This window comes from Ascaphus truei, chromosome 1 (assembly GCF_040206685.1).
Source record: "Ascaphus truei isolate aAscTru1 chromosome 1, aAscTru1.hap1, whole genome shotgun sequence".
Classification (NCBI taxonomy): Eukaryota; Metazoa; Chordata; class Amphibia; order Anura; family Ascaphidae; genus Ascaphus; species Ascaphus truei.
In genome coordinates this window covers 116,532,757-116,549,045 of record NC_134483.1, presented here as the reverse complement: position 1 = coordinate 116,549,045, position 16,289 = coordinate 116,532,757, and positions in this window count along the sequence as shown.

Sequence of the window (16,289 nt, the reverse complement as noted above, 5' to 3'; positions counted from 1 at the left end):
CTTCGACAAACACATGTTGATACTCCCACCAGCCCAGGTACAGGTTGGCATAAGTTGGAGCACATGATGTGCCCATCGCTTTTTATGATTTGTAATATACACACAAAATATAAAAATTGTTGTTGCATGTGTAGACCTATATTAATTTTGGTAATATTAAATGTTACGTTTTAACTGCCCTGGTGTGCACCACTAGTGTGCTTCTTGCTAGAGAATAGTGGTTTAACCAACCATATCTCTGTTTTTTTTTATATAATTGTTCAATTCAGCACACAGGTAGCACCCTCTGCCACCCTAGGTATTAGAGCAAATCCATATTTACATCATTTGAAATCAATTGCACTACCTAATAGTGAGCGGTGTTTCCCCTTCTGATATCAGACTCAGAAATACACTCACAATAGCTCTGTTATCCTGATAATGACTGTGGGAGAAATATGCTGTGAAATCCCTTTAAAGAAATTGTATATGCTGCAGCAGTATTATGTAACACAATGTATGCAATGCAGAGACTGACAGGAAATCTAGATGGTACAGAGCTGTAAGTAAATAGCCTCCTATGAGGATACAATCTGGAGAATGAAACAATGATTAAATACTGCTGCAACAAAAAATTATATTTAAACATTATTATTGAACTCCTCTGAGTAGTGCTTCTGTGTTTTAAAAGGTGCCACGAGTATAAATCAATTAGCGGGCTAAGAGGCAGTGTTTGGAGTGTTAATCCAATTACCCCTTTCTGCAGCCTAAGCCTAAAGGATAGGTCAAAATCAGCTGCATTTAAAACACAATGATTACCAACTAGGAGGATGGGCATGTTGAAGGTGTCTGGTGCACTGTTTTGTATGTAAATATACTGTGCCTCCGCTCAAAAGATAGTAGCCCATGTGATTATACCAAGAGCTTCAGGGCTGCAGCGCTATCCTGTGACATCATAAGTAGCGACGCTACAGAGCTACATGTGCACAAGCACAAGAGATTTAGCAAGCGACTGCAGGGGAGACATGCTCAGATGTCACTTCCTTTACCACACTTCCTGTTCCACAATTCCTCCCAGGATTCAGCAAAACAAACATGGAGAATCAAGAGAACATGCTGTGGATGTGTTTCATGGAAAATCCGTTTGTACAAATAATGATTTTAGGAGGTAGACAAACAAATTTTCATCCAATGAATCGTCTACGTGAAGGAAATGGCAAATTTGCGACTTTGTTCCAAGAGCTGCGGAAGCATGATCGAAAATTCTTTGAATATATGCGAATGACTACATCAACTTTTGATTATATTTTGGAACATATTAGGAACACTTTAACACCGGGATATACTAATTATTGTCGTATAATTAGTCCGGAAGAGAGACTCATGGTCACCTTAAGGTTAGTAATTTATAATTTTTTTAACTCCTGCCTAGCCATAGCTTCCTTGTCCACAAATACTCAATGTAATTCCAGCCCTATATACAGTTAGGTCCGGAAATAATTGGACACTGATACAAGTTTTGTTATTTCGGCTGTGTACCAAAATAAATTCAAGTTACAGTTAAATAATGAATATGGGCTTAAAGTGCAGTCTATCATCTTTAATTTGAGGGTATACATATCCAAATTGGAGGAAGGGGTTAGGAATTACATCTCTTTAATATGTAGCCCCCTCTTTTTCAAGGGACCAAAAGTAATTGAACAATTGACTCAAAAGCAGTTTCAAGGACAGGTGTGGGCTATTCCTTCATTATTTCATCATCAATTAAGCAGGTAAAAGGTCTGGAGTTGATTCCGGGTGTGGCATTCGCATTTGGAAACTTTGCTGTGAACCCACAACATGCGGTCAAAGGAGCTCTCAATGCAAGTGAAAAAGGGCATCCTTAGGCTGCAAAAAAAGAATGCACTGGTAAGCTCTGCAACACAAAAAGGCATGGACGTCCACAGAAGACAACAGTGGTGGATGATCGTAGGATCCTTTCCATGGTAAAGAAAAACCCCTTCACAACATCCAGCCAAGTGAAGAACACTCTCCAGGAGGTAGGCATATCATTATCCAAGTCTACCATAAAGAGAAGACTTCACGAGAGCAAATACAGAGGGTTCACTACAAGCTGCAAACCATTCATAAGCCTCAAGAATAGAAAGGCCAGATTTGACTTTGCCAAACAATATCTAAAAAAGCCAGCCCAGTTCTGGAACAGCATTCTTTGGACAGATGAAACTAAGATCAACCTGTACCAGAATGATGGGAAGAAAAAAGTATGGAGAAGGCTTGGAACACCTCATGATCCGAAGCATACCACATCATCTGTAAAACACGGTGGAGGCAGTGTGATGGCATGGGCATGCATGGCTTACAATGGCACTGGATCACTAGTGTTTATTGATGATGTGACAGAAGACAGAAGCAGCCAGATGAATTCTGAAGTGTATAGGGATATATTGTCTGCTCAGATTCAGCCAAATTCAGCATAGTTGATTGGCGGCGCTTCACTTTACAGATGGACAATGACCCAAAACATACTGCAAAAGCAACCCAGGAGTTTTTTAAGGCTAAGAAGTGGAATATTTTGCAATGGCCGAGTCAATCACCTGCTCTCAACCCGATTGAGCATGCATTTCACTTGTTGAAGACAAAACTTAAGCCAGAAAGTCCAACGAACAAACAACTGAAGACAGCTGCAGTTATGGCCTGGCAAAGTATCACAAAGGAGGAAACTCAGCATTTGGTAATGTCCATGCGTTCCAGACTTTAAGCACTCATTGCCTGCAAAGGGTTCTCGACAAAGTATGAACATTTTATTTATGATTGTGTTAATTTGTCCAATTACATTTGAGCCCCTGAAATAAGGGGACTGTGTATGAAAATGGTTGCAATTCCTAAACGTTTCATACGATATTTTTGTTCAACCCCTTGAATTAAAGCTGAAAGTCTGCACTTCTATTGCATCTCGGTTGTTTCATTTCAAATTCATTGTGGTAGCGTACAGGGCCAAAATGATGAAAATTGTGTCAGTGTCCAATTATTTCCAGACCTAACTGTATATTTATACAGTCACATGCACCCATTCATTGTGTCATCCACCACTCTAATTCCACAAAGGCAAATGTATATGGTAGTACTGTAATATAAAAAAAAATTAATAATGTAATAATTAATAACAAAAATTATATCTCTTTTCAGATTTCTTTCAACTGGTACCTCATTTTGTGGAATGACATTTTCTTCCAAGATGTTCCAACTGTTGAGCTACTAGTTTATCAGACCTGTAGGGTTGTGTGATGATGAAGGGGTACCCAGGCCGGTAAATAAAGGTATTTTGTCCTGCTGGGTGCCCCTGAGCCATATTGGTGAATTGTGATTTTCAGCTCTTCAACCCAATCATGGCATGTAACTGCATTTGTAATAAAGGTGTATGTGTATTTTTTACTGTTCCCGGAGTGCCAACCAGTGGAGAGGTGCAGGGAGTGAGTTTCAGGAGTGATTTTACAGTAAAATGTTGTTAGGGTGTGTTTGGGTACAAGGGGGCCAGTGTTTTGCGGGTTATCCCGAAACATGTACTCAGGAATCCCCTCAGATTCTTGAGGACATGAGGAACATAGGCCACCGGATAAAATCCTCCCTAGAAAGAAGTTGCAGCTTACCGCCAAATCCCCCTGCTTCAGTGCAGACCAGAACAGTAAGACTGGGCAGGGAATTGAATTACATTCAAAGGTCTCCGGTATATGCCCAAAAAAGTACCCAAGGTTTATATTTTTGATTAAGGTAAGGTTCAGAGGAAGTCATTCATTATGGATAAAAATCCATTTGCATGGGAAACGGGTTACTTCTCCCTCTGAGCTTCAAAGACAATCCAGGATATGGAGGTGTTAAACCTTTTGTTAGCAAGGGGTGGGAGAGAAAGAGAATTTCAATAAGCCCTTCTGGCAAGTTTCAAAGGCAGTCCAGGATATGGAAGTGTTAAACCTTTTGTTAGCAAGGAAGAGAATTTCAAAGCCACCCGTGCAAATGGCTGCTCTGCCCAGACTGAGTGGCACTAGGGAGAGGGGACGGGCCTCATATGCTAAGTGGCCGAGGTGCAAATCTGGCACATGCCCAGAGGAGACTGAGAAGCCCCTCTGCCAGGTTTGCAAAGTAATGGCAACTCCGTGATAGGGGGAAGGAATTATTCCCACGGTGTAGATTGGCTGCATGGGTTAAGTATAGGCCTGTTTAGTGTATAAAAAACCCTGCAGCCCATGGGGAAGAAGTTCCATCATGTCAAAGATTCATCATGCAGTGAAAGATCCGTCCTGTAACCAGATTTAACAGCTAACTAGTAAGTGTATTTTTCGTTGTAATTGTAATACAAGTTGTGTATGCTCATTCTGTAAATAAATTACAATTTATTTTATCTCTTGCTTTGCTCAATCAAAGGATCCGGGTATTTTGGTGTTAAAAGCATTGGTCTCCCGTGACAGGTTGCCAGTTGGCTTCTCTAAAAATACTGGACACAATGGTGAAAGGTGTGACGCACTCGAGACACACAGACTCCTCTCGCCTCCATGATGTTTCCTCCATTCCTTGGCTCCACCCCCAGGCTCCTGACAGGCTGCTGCTGGGTAAAGCAGCCAATCATGATGGATGAAGCAACCCAGCCCCCTAGCAACAGCCCTGCTCGGGGAAATCCCGCGGCCCCCCAAGAGGTAATACCGGTATACACATACATGTCCAGTATTACCTCTCATTTTTTACTGGACAGAGTTTCCAAATACAGGACAGTCCAGTTCAATACTGGACATCTGGCAACCCTTATCACGATGACACCAACTTTATCAACACATTTATATTTCTGGGTACTTGATTGAACAGAACAAGTTGCAAAATAAATTGTGATTTATTTCCTTAATAGACAAACACACGACATCTGCAGAATACGCTTAAAACAACACTCACTGGGATAAGGGAACAAAATAAATTGTCCTTGGAACGAAAGAAATTGTCCTTTGCTTGCCAGTGCAAGAAATGCAGCCTTGGTTTTAAAAGTCCTGTGGTTATGTTGTTATTAACCCCTTTACTCCTGGACCAGTTGCTGCTGTGCTGGAACAAAGTCTTGCATCTTTACATCATGGATCAAAATTCAGGAATCACACTGGGATACCTGGGGAGCCACAGTTATAGACTGCCCAAAGCTATCTTTAACATGTGGATCCAATCCCCTCGGAACAATAAAACCCACGAATAGCCAAGCTACCCACAGTTCATAAGACCGGTCAAAAGGGCTGTCCGGTTGGCAGGACGCATGGGTCAGGTTGACGCCCATGTCACTTAGCATACCTGGGCTACACCTATAACTTGGGTCCACTGAGTCTGATTTCTGACTTAGATATAAAAATTACAGTTATAATGCAAACGAAACATGTTGTTTTAATAAAGTGTGTAAAGACTACAGATCTTAACTGTAAGGCAGGATGTATGTTGGAAATTTCTTTGCGTGGAGATAAGGAGGAGCGCAGAAGAGTAATCGTTATATATGTAAAACAAATAAAACATATATAGTGCAGACTGTAATCACTGCTAATGTTCTTAATAGTCTTTAGGAATAGAACTCACAAGAATCGCCGTATAATATCGCATGTCAGAGATCCTTCTCTCTCTGACTGGAGCCCTTTGGTTGACAAGACCAGGATAACCCTCAATAGGTAGGATATGGAAATAAAAATAAAAGAGACCACAATAGTGCATACTATTCGAACTGGATATAATGCAAAATCATCACAAGTATAATGAACTCACATTTTCCCAAATAAAATCGGGTGGGGGAGAGAACCGTTGTAATCAACTCCTGATGAAGCAATCAGCGAAACGCGTAGAGTAGCAGCACAGAACTTGAGATTGGAAGGACTGGCAAGCTTGGAGCTGATACCAGACACAGTTGGAACTTCCGCCCTTAGCTGTGACGCGGTAGCAGGAAGTGACGCGACGGCAGTGACGCACGCGGAAGTACACAACAAGGAGCGAGTGAGATGCTGTGAAGCTGCTTGCACCTGTCCTCCAGATACATCTGCTGTTCTCTCCCCCACCCGATTTTATTTGGGAAAATGTGAGTTCATTATACTTGTGATGATTTTGCATTATATCCAGTTCGAATAGTATGCACTATTGCTGTCTCTTTTATTTTTATTTCCATATCCTACCTACCTATTGAGGGTTATCCTGGTCTTATCAACCAAAGGGCTCCAGTCAGAGAGAGAAGGATCTCTGACATGCGATATTATACGGCGATTCTTGTGAGTTCTATTCCTAAAGACTATTAAGAACATTAGCAGTGATTACAGTCTGCACTATATATGTTTTATTTGTTTTACATATATCACGATTACTCTTCTGCGCTCCTCCTCATCTCCAAGCAAAGAAATTTCCAACATACATCCTGCCTTACAGTTAAGATCTGTAGTCTTTACACACTTTATTAAAACAACATGTTTCATTTGCGTTATAACTGTAATTTTTATATCTATGTGCATGTAGGGGTTCACTGTATTTGCATCTCAGAAATCAGGTTTCTGGGTGCTTTCGTTCTAGAATTAGTATTTCTCATTGAAATGCCAGCTGCTAGACTGCCATCATGTGTCGGTTAGAGGGTATGGCAAGCAATGCGTCTTGTCTTTTACCCTCGCAGGCAGGAAATGGCCTGCAAATGGGGAATAAAAATGGCTGGGACAGGCCAACCACAGTAATGCATAGCAAATCAGGTATTAACCCCTCCCTCCCCATCACAACCCTACAGACCTGTGATGCTATATACAAACATTTTCATGGGGATCATATGCCATTTCCTACTGTTGACATTTTGCGTACAATTGAAAGTGAATTTTACAGAAGATGGAAACACACACACACACACACACACAGATACACACACACGTTACCTTTGTATGAGCGGCCGGACACACACAAACCTTAATAATAATTAACTTTATTTTTAGTTTATGTGCTTTTAAACATAATGTAATCTATGTTGTATTGGATGTAATAAAACTTGACATTCAATTTTTTACTGGTGTGCCTTGTTATACTTAAGTATATGTCAGTATGGCAATGTATTAGTCTTTGTTGATACTTTTCACATAACTAAAGGTTACTCTTCATTACATATGACACACAAGGTTTCTTATTGAACCGTAAAAAAAAATATTAAATAGAAATATATATAAACTATAGATATACTAAGTGCGCAAATTGACACAATAAAACAATAAAATGTAACAACAAATGCTGCCCCAGTGTTACACTATACACAGTAGTAATATATGAGGAAAAAGAAAAAAAACAGGCGCAAATGTTGCTATACAATAAAAAATTGAGCATAACTTAGACTGGGAACATTTGCTGATATCTTTGGTGAGATAACGACAAAAGAAACAGCGCAAAAAACCTCATAGTGTAGTATGTAAAAAATTATATTCTGATAAAACAGGTGAGTATTGCACGTACATCAGTTTAAAATTTACTAGCAGTACATGTATATGGACATGTTACCAATCAGCAACAGATGGTGGGTAAACGGTCACCAGATGGAGTATCTTCTCCTCTCACGTCTCCCTTGAATACTCTCTGCACAGCTCAGACCGCCGTGATGTAGGGCAGCAGCCCCACGGCGTGGAAACAGCAACCCGATGGAATTTGGCTGTCCCACGGTGTACTCACGGCAGCTGTTGCAGGAAAGCAGGCTCTCTCTCACTGGCTTTCAGGCGTCTGCATGCACGGCATCCACTTTGAGCGCGCATCAATGACGTTATCAAGTGGCGCCAGTAGCTCTACAGTCTCGGCCGGCCAGAGGAGCAGCGGGTGTAACGGAGATGAAACCGGATGGCAGATAGGGTACAATCACACAGCGGGTAGTGCTAGGAATGCGCCCTCTTATCCAACGCGTTCTCCTGTGTTGCTCCTCAGGTCTCACGAGATAGCGATCGTGACGTCACTCGGTTTGTGTTTGTACCGGAGCGCCAGGGAGTAATGTCCAAAGAATATACTATATTGTATCATGAATAACTCCCTAGGGTCTTCTCAATCAACGCTGCTCCCTTCCTCCGTTAACACACGAGAACACTGATTCACCACAGTAAGCTCACAGAAAAACATAAGTCTCTTCAAAGTAAATCCAATATCCAGGAACAATTGCAGGAATGATCTTCCCAGGTAGAATGGGGACCTAGTGGTGCCCACACAGCTACCACAACGTGTAGTCCCCAGTATGAAATCACTAACCCATGGGGTATAATGTATGAACAGTCCAGCACTAGAAAGGTAACAACAGAGGGGCTCTTGCCCTTTACCTGACTGTGTGTTCCAGATGAGTGGATTCCTCAGTGTGCAGTCCTTAGAGGTGAGAGTCCAGATGAGTAGAAGAGAGAAGGAGCACAGCTAGCTACATCCAGGATGCAAAACAACGAATAAGGGCAACTCCAAACAAAAGTAAAAATATATTTTCCTTTATTTGATCAGCTTTGCAATGGTGTAGGACAACGCACCAACACGTTTCGTCCCGCAGGATTTCTCAAGGTCCTTGAGAAAGTCCTGCGGGACGAAACGTGTTGGTGCGTTGTCCTATACCATTGCAAAGCTGATCAAATAAAGGAAAATCACTGAAATGATGAACAATAGGAGTATAGAAATGCTCATTGGGGGTACAGTCAAAGGCCAGTCCAGCAACTACCAGCAACTAAAAATCAGGGTTACCCCTATGGACAAAAGGAAAAACAAATTATTTATTTATAAAATGTTTTACCAGGAAGTAATACATTGAGAGTTACCTCTCGTTTTCAAGTATGTCCTGGGCATAGTTAATATGACAAATAATACATGGTTACAAATAGTTACATAAATGAACAGGGTATACATTATATACAATAGATTGCATGCACAGCTAGAGGAGATGTATATTATAGGCTTATGTAACAGTTACAGACCAGATTAAAATGTGAGACAGCCTTAGTTTTGAAAGAACTTAAACTGGTGGTGGATGTGAGAGTCTCTGGTAGGTTGTTCCAGTTTTGGGGTGCACGGTAAGAGAAGGAGGAGCGGCCGGATACTTTGTTGAGCCTTGGGACCATGAACAGTCTTTTGGAGTCAGATCTCAGATGATAAGTGCTGCATGTGGTAGGGGTGAGGAGCTTGTTCAGATAGGTGGGTAGTTTGCCCAGAAAGTATTTGAAGGCAAGACAGGAAAGGTGAACTTTGCGCCTAGACTCGAGTGATGACCAATGCAGAGGGAGGAAGTTTCTGAAGCATATAATCTAGATCACTTGAGAAATGTTCAGATGATAGCACTGACATTTAAATGCAACAAGCAGCAACAGCAAACAGTGCTAGGTACACACAATGATATATGTCCACAGACACCAGGGAATAGCAGCTGCAGTGTTAATGTTCGTAAGATCTATCTCGCTCAACCACCCTGGTACTGTAGGGTTGATAGCACTGACAGTTCAAATGCCAAATGAAGCCACAGCAACTTGTTCAGTGTTAGCACAATAGTGTATGTATACAGACCGACGGAATTGAAGTTGCTGCTTCGTGAGGCCACTCTAGCTGGTAGTCCTCCTGCAACTCCTCCGAATCGGCCGCCGCTCCGCTGTTCCTGATGACGTCACCTGCTTTACTTCCACTACGGTGTCCTCGCTGTGCCACAACTCCTACGCGTTTCTAGACACTTAGTGACTGGTCTTTTCGTCAGGGTCGAAAGTAAAGCGGGTGACGTCATCAGGAACAGCGGAGCGGCGTCCGATTTGGAGGAGGGTATGACGGAAGTGACCGAGGTCATCACCATTCTTATTGTAGTATATTTGTGAGCATGTTGTGTGCGCATACAAGTGTATAATTTTATCATTCAAATTTTATTTCCATCATACCATTTTAATAAATTGTTATCCTTTGCTAGTATACCTAGCTTTATCAGGTCTTTACTTTGGGTAATGCATGTCTTTAATTCGGGTAGTGCATATGGTTTTTGTCTCCTTTTTCTGAGGCATCATTGCAAGGATTCAAGCTTTTTCAATCTCAGCTCCATCGTGTTTTTTAGAGCCTCTGCGCCAGAGAGGTCTGTTTTTGTTTGCAAAAAAAATCTAACTGTACAAAGGGGTCTATTATTTATGGGAAAAAAAGCCTACATTTAGCCTATAATAATAATAATAATAATCCCCTCAGAACAGGGCATTACTGGCCAATAATGCCCTGGCTGGGTTAAAGTCACTCGGCTTCGCCTCCGGCCTTCAACTCTTCCAGACAGGGCATTATTGGCTAGTAATGCCCTGTTCTTCAGGGATTATTACATAATTATAGAACAGATATGATAAATAGAATATAGGTAAAGTAATATAAAGAAAAATAATGGGCAGCAGTAGAAAAAAAATAAACGCTAAAAAATAGTTGGTGAATGAAAAAAGGAATACTGTGCAGTCACTTTGAGTAATTGCCAAATCTGGCTCTCGCTGCCTTAACATAGGGGTAATCCTTGACCCCAAGAATGATGAAGTAAAGAATGCCTAGAAGAAAGCGCAAATAAATGTTTCCATGGTGAAATATAGTTGGTGATTTTAATGGATAAAACAATTATTAAAATACACTATTAATGATTAAAAGGATTCTGGTGATGGTGATGAGGATGTTGCTGATGCTGTTAAAGCTTGTAATTTAAGTGGCATTTGTGGTGGTGGTGGTGGTGGTGGTAGTGATGCTCTGGACAATGATGATAAATAAGATAATGTTTCTGATATAAGTGATGATACTGTGATCGTTCTTCCCGGTTGCGAAAATACAGATTCAATGACAAGTAAAGCGATCAATACAAATGGTAATAATACTGTATATTAATTATTTAGTAAACAGAAGTCGCCATCATCATTATCATGCACATTGCTGTTTCCTTCCTCCTCATCATGTACAACACGCTCTGTTGTCATAATCACTACGACAATTAACCAATCGTGGTTTTGGTTGTTGTTGTGATGATGATGATGATAATGACCACCCTGGGCCAACACAACTTACACCACAACATAGACGACCAGGATTACATTCACAAGTTCGTCCACAAACACCAGTTACGTCTATGGTTGCCCATACTTATGCAAATACAATAGCCATTGTGTGGCGTTATTTTCAAATGATTGTGTTGCAGCTACATCTTGCTTGTGTAGAACACTTGTGAAAAGGTAAGCCGGTACCCATCTTGGCACCTCTTCTTTAAGAGCTCACATGACCAGCCACCACCACAACACAAAGTGGCAAGCAACCTTAGACAGCCAGCATAAGACAAACATGGTTGCAGCAATCAGACACCACTGTGTAATGTCTCAGGTGCAGATATAGACAATGGGTCACCGGTGTCAGTGGACTTAACACCCTCACCCCCAACTCAATCACTATTGTCTCATGGTGGCAATGTATTTGATCATGTCGATTTACATGATTTTGGTGTAAAAAGGGATGATGATGGCGTGGGTGCTTATTGTGCACTTCTGCACAGCATCAGTTTGCAAAGCAGACATGACAATGTGAGTTCTAATGCATCTAATACAAGGAGACGTTGTGTGCATTTTTAGTTCCCACAAAAAGACTTCAAAAGAGCATATAATCTGATATGTATTGGTACACTGTTTGATTTAAAAGTTTGGAGTTAAGTTATTTTTGGTTATTTGTGTTTTGGTTTTAAGCCAAGCCTGCTTGATGAGCCTCTTACTCTGGCTTTTGTCTCTCACGCCCTCCATCTCATGCCCTACGGTAAATCACCAGGGCTGGACGGGCTGACCAAAGAGTTCTTCCGAGCCTTCTGGGACCTGATTTCCAGCAGGTTCTTGAGGAAGCCCTCAAGGCCGGTGAGATGCCCAGTATTAACTTTGCCGCCCAAGAAGGGGGATCTATGCCAAATCAACAACTGGCAACCGGTGTCACTGCTATGCATGTACTATAAGATTATGGCCAAAGCCATCTCACTGAGGCTCAAGTCCGTGCTGGCAGATGGGATTCACACCAACCAGTCCTATACAATCCCGGACTATCTTTGATAATATCTTTCTGGTCCGGGATTTGCTGCACTACATTCGCAGGACTGATCTGTCTCTCGCCTTTCTCTCCCTAGACCATGACAAGGCGTTTGACACGGTAGATCACAGATACATCATAGTCGACAGATGCAGAGTGTTTTTGCACATACTTCGTGAGCCATCTGAAAACGCTATACGCCTCTGCCGAGTGTTTGATTAAGATCAATTGGTCCCTGACTGGACCCTTGGCATTTGGTAGAGGAGTAGGTCAAGGTTGCACCTTGTCCAGTCAACTCTATTCGCGACCCATCGAACCGTCCCTTTGCATATTGAGGAAAAGGCTCACCCAGTGCTAAGAGAACCAGATATGCAGGTAGTCCTTTCTGCCTATGCTGATGTACTCCTCATGGCCTAGGACCCAGTTGATCTGGAGCAGGCACAAGCATGCCAAGAGGTCTATACTGCGGCCTCTTCAGCTCAGATCAACTGTTCCAAATGCTCAGGTCTTTTAGAGGGTTCCATACAGGTAGAATTCTTACCTCCCATATTCCGTAATATCTCATGGGCGGCAGATGCAATTTAGTATCTGGTAATCTACCTATCCACTGCGGAGCACCCGGTGCAAGAAAATTCGACAGAGCTAGGAAGAACATGTCCTCACTCGTTTAGGATCGGGGAAGGGTTTTGCGAAAAATGCTTTCCCCAGGGTAAGGACTCTGGTGATCAACCAGCTGGTGGCCTCTCAGCGGCAACACCGACTGATAGCCCCGAGTCTGACCCCTGAATTGATCTCATGAATAAGGGTTATTTTGTTAAACCCTTTGGATGGCATATGCATATGCTTTTGTGAGTAGTGCAATTAAAAGCTGGCTCATACTCACAAAAGCGTATGCTTTATTTAACCCCTTCAGGGCTTCATCACATTTTCACAAGTCCATGGGACAATAATTACATATATTCAGTGTAAAATGGAAAGAAATTAAGGTGCTAATAAAATAATCTACAATGGTAAGGGCGGGACCTAAATACAATTAACTAATTTAATTTCTTAAATTAGGTGAATTATGGGGGATTCTCAGTTCCCTAAAAGCAAATAGTGAAAAGGTAGTAACAAACACCCTAGCGCATGAAATAATGATATTAATGAGAACCTCGGTTTCCCAGAAGCAGATTGGGCCAGGACTCCTAAGAATACAACAAAATGTGCATGTATTAAGTTAATGCTTCAATAAGTGAGTGCACCAGCAAAGACGTTTAGTGTAGTCTTACCCCTTCGATTTGGCTTCACGGACCTCTCACATTCACGTCTACAGTGCAGTAGATGCGTGGGCCGTGGATGTGAGAGGTCTGTGAAGCCAAATAGAAGGGGTAAGACTACACTAAACATCTTGCTGTTGCACTCACTTATTGAAGCCTTAACTGAGGAACTTTGCACAACCAACAACAACAACATTACAAACAGGTTTACTACATACACCCTCCATTGGATCAACAAATTAGTCCTATAATACTGGAGCATTACATCTGCTCACAAGGTGCAATCCATTCTAAAGGAATAAAAGCAAACATCTTAACCCCATAATTAGGGAAGAGGGGATTATCACATTAAAACAGAATAAAACGACAATATATTCGCCCTTTGGGGCTTATCAAGTTGAAAATGGATTTCAATTTAGGAACCCGATTGTATTAGTTATGTACTATTGAATGTTTTATATGTGTTATATAAGCATATCGATTCTCAAGCAATCAAGTCTATACTGAGAAAAGTATCTCCTGTTTCTAATTTTTGGGGGATAATGCTTAGGTCATTTTAATTTGTGGAGTTGTTGTTGTTTATAATTGTGTTCAAGCTTGAACTAGGTTTAGGTACACCAATTATATATGTGGCGATTGTCTTAAATGTAGAAACATTTTTATTGAATACATTTTATATTATACATGCAAATTTTGTTATGTTCTTAGGAATCCTGGCACAATCTGCTTCTGGGAAACTGAGGTTCTCATTAATATCATTAGTTAATGGGCTAAGGTGTTACTACCTTTTCAATATATTCAGTGTAGGTACGTGTGAAAATTTGGTTATGCCTTGACGTGGCTTGCAGGCTTATAATGGGTTTGGCCAAAGGGTTTAACAAAATAATCCTTATTCATGAGAGAACTATTTTATTTTGGGGGAAGAACAGAGACAGGCAGGTGAGATTATATAGGGGAGAAGCTGGCAAGGAGGGTAGCGTGAGCCCCAAATTTAGATTTTAGATTAACAGCCGGTGCATAAAACCAATGTTTTTTGCCTGGTGTCTCCAATTCATGCTGATATTTTAACTATAAAATGGACAAGAAAATTACAATGTTTCTTCTGTGACTCCATAAAAATCTTATTCTGCATGGTCCTGGGTTCTTCGAAATACTCTATCTACATCTCATTTTTTTTTTTACGAATTCCTCTTTCCGACAAAAAATACTCTTCAGGAAAAACAAAAAACCTACTCCCGATCACTACAGTGGAGAGTCCACTGGCTAAATGGAACTCCACAGCTGGTATCTCAAATAAATGTACAGATTAGCGAGCTGTGACAACTGCATTGAAACATAAAAACTGATAGTCAAATATCGCTCAAACCCACATATAAATATACATAGATACCAGGTGCATAGGGAAAGAACACAGTATTTAAAACACAAAAGAGGTGACCAAGGTCACGGCAGTCCCTTTAAAACGCACTCATGGTAAAGGTATTTCATTAATTGAATAGAGGGATAAGATATCCACAGGGCAGACTAAAGTGTCAAACACAAACAAACACCTCTGATAAACATATGGTGGCAAGATGTCAATTAAAATAAAAAAATAATACATATCTAATTATCATAAATGACAACACCGAAACATAAAATGAACATAGTATGCAACAGTGAATAATTAAAAATGTAATAAAATAAATCCCCAGATAGGGAACCTGTGATGGAGGGAGGTAGTAACAGGGAAAGCAACCGATATTAAGTAGTCATGTATGAACACCTTATTATGCCACTGATCTGCAGGTATATATGTGCAAACCAAATCCCTTAAATGTTACCACTCATTATCCTGTATAGTGCCTGGTGCTGATTGGTCGTATGTAGAGAAAAACAGAAGGATAATAAGTAAAGTATAATTGATACAAGTATAATAAGTATTGCACCAGTGGGTACAAGTGTATGAATGCATACATAGCACAGTGCAACAGCAGCATATTACACCAAACAGTTAGTTCCCAGCTAGCAAAGTAAATGTTGCACCAGTGGGTACAAATGGATCAATGCATACATAGCATAGTGTATCAGAAGCATACTGCACCACACAATTGGTACAGATCTTCCGTTTAGCACTCAAATATCATAAAGGCACTAATAAAATCAAAATAGTGTCGGAGCATAATTAGCTCAGAAGCCAGATACGGCCGTAAATCTATGCAGGACCCAAGACTACCAGCCTCCAAACACTGTCCCGCTTGTGGACGCCACTTTGATGATGTCACCACACCCCAACGCACATTTCGTGTGACATATCACACTTCTTCAGGGGGGGAGGAGTCACATACTAGAGCCACACCTGAGGTGGGGGAGGTCGCAGCACACAGCCAATCCCTCAGTTGCCGTGTGAATAACGGCAGCTGTGCACACTCGTGGAGATAACACAACCATGCCCTAACAATCTTAAAGAGGTAATCGAATAATTTACATAGCGCAACTACACTAAAAGTACGCATAGTGTACTCGCTGCAATTGTAGTGTGTGTATGGGTATATACTATGGTGACAATGGATGGGCTTTTGGTATAGGAGGCATAACTCATACTAGGCAATACAATAAACACCAACAGTCTGACATACGATGTTAATACGCATAGTCTAGGCCTCTTTTATAGTGTCGGCAACGCGACCAATGACGTCACCCATCGCCGTCGCCACTGGCGAAAGTTAAACTTTAGTTTTAAGAGACGTCGCTGGTGACAAGGCCAGTGGCGCCACCGAGGGCAGCGCTCTGTGATTGGTTTAGAGACAGTCCCACGTGGCGACTGTCTCTCTCTAAAAAAAAAAAAAATCAAATTTCACTGGCTTCCAAATTTTTGGTCGCGACGTCACTCCGTCGCGCTTACTATAAGCGCATGCAACGGGTTCCATGGATTTGTTTTGGAGCGACGTTGCGTCACCAGGCACTATAAGCGCAGCCTAAGTCAGTATTGTAGAAGTGTACTGACCTATTCGACCTGCCCCAAAGGACAAAACGAGCCTCTAA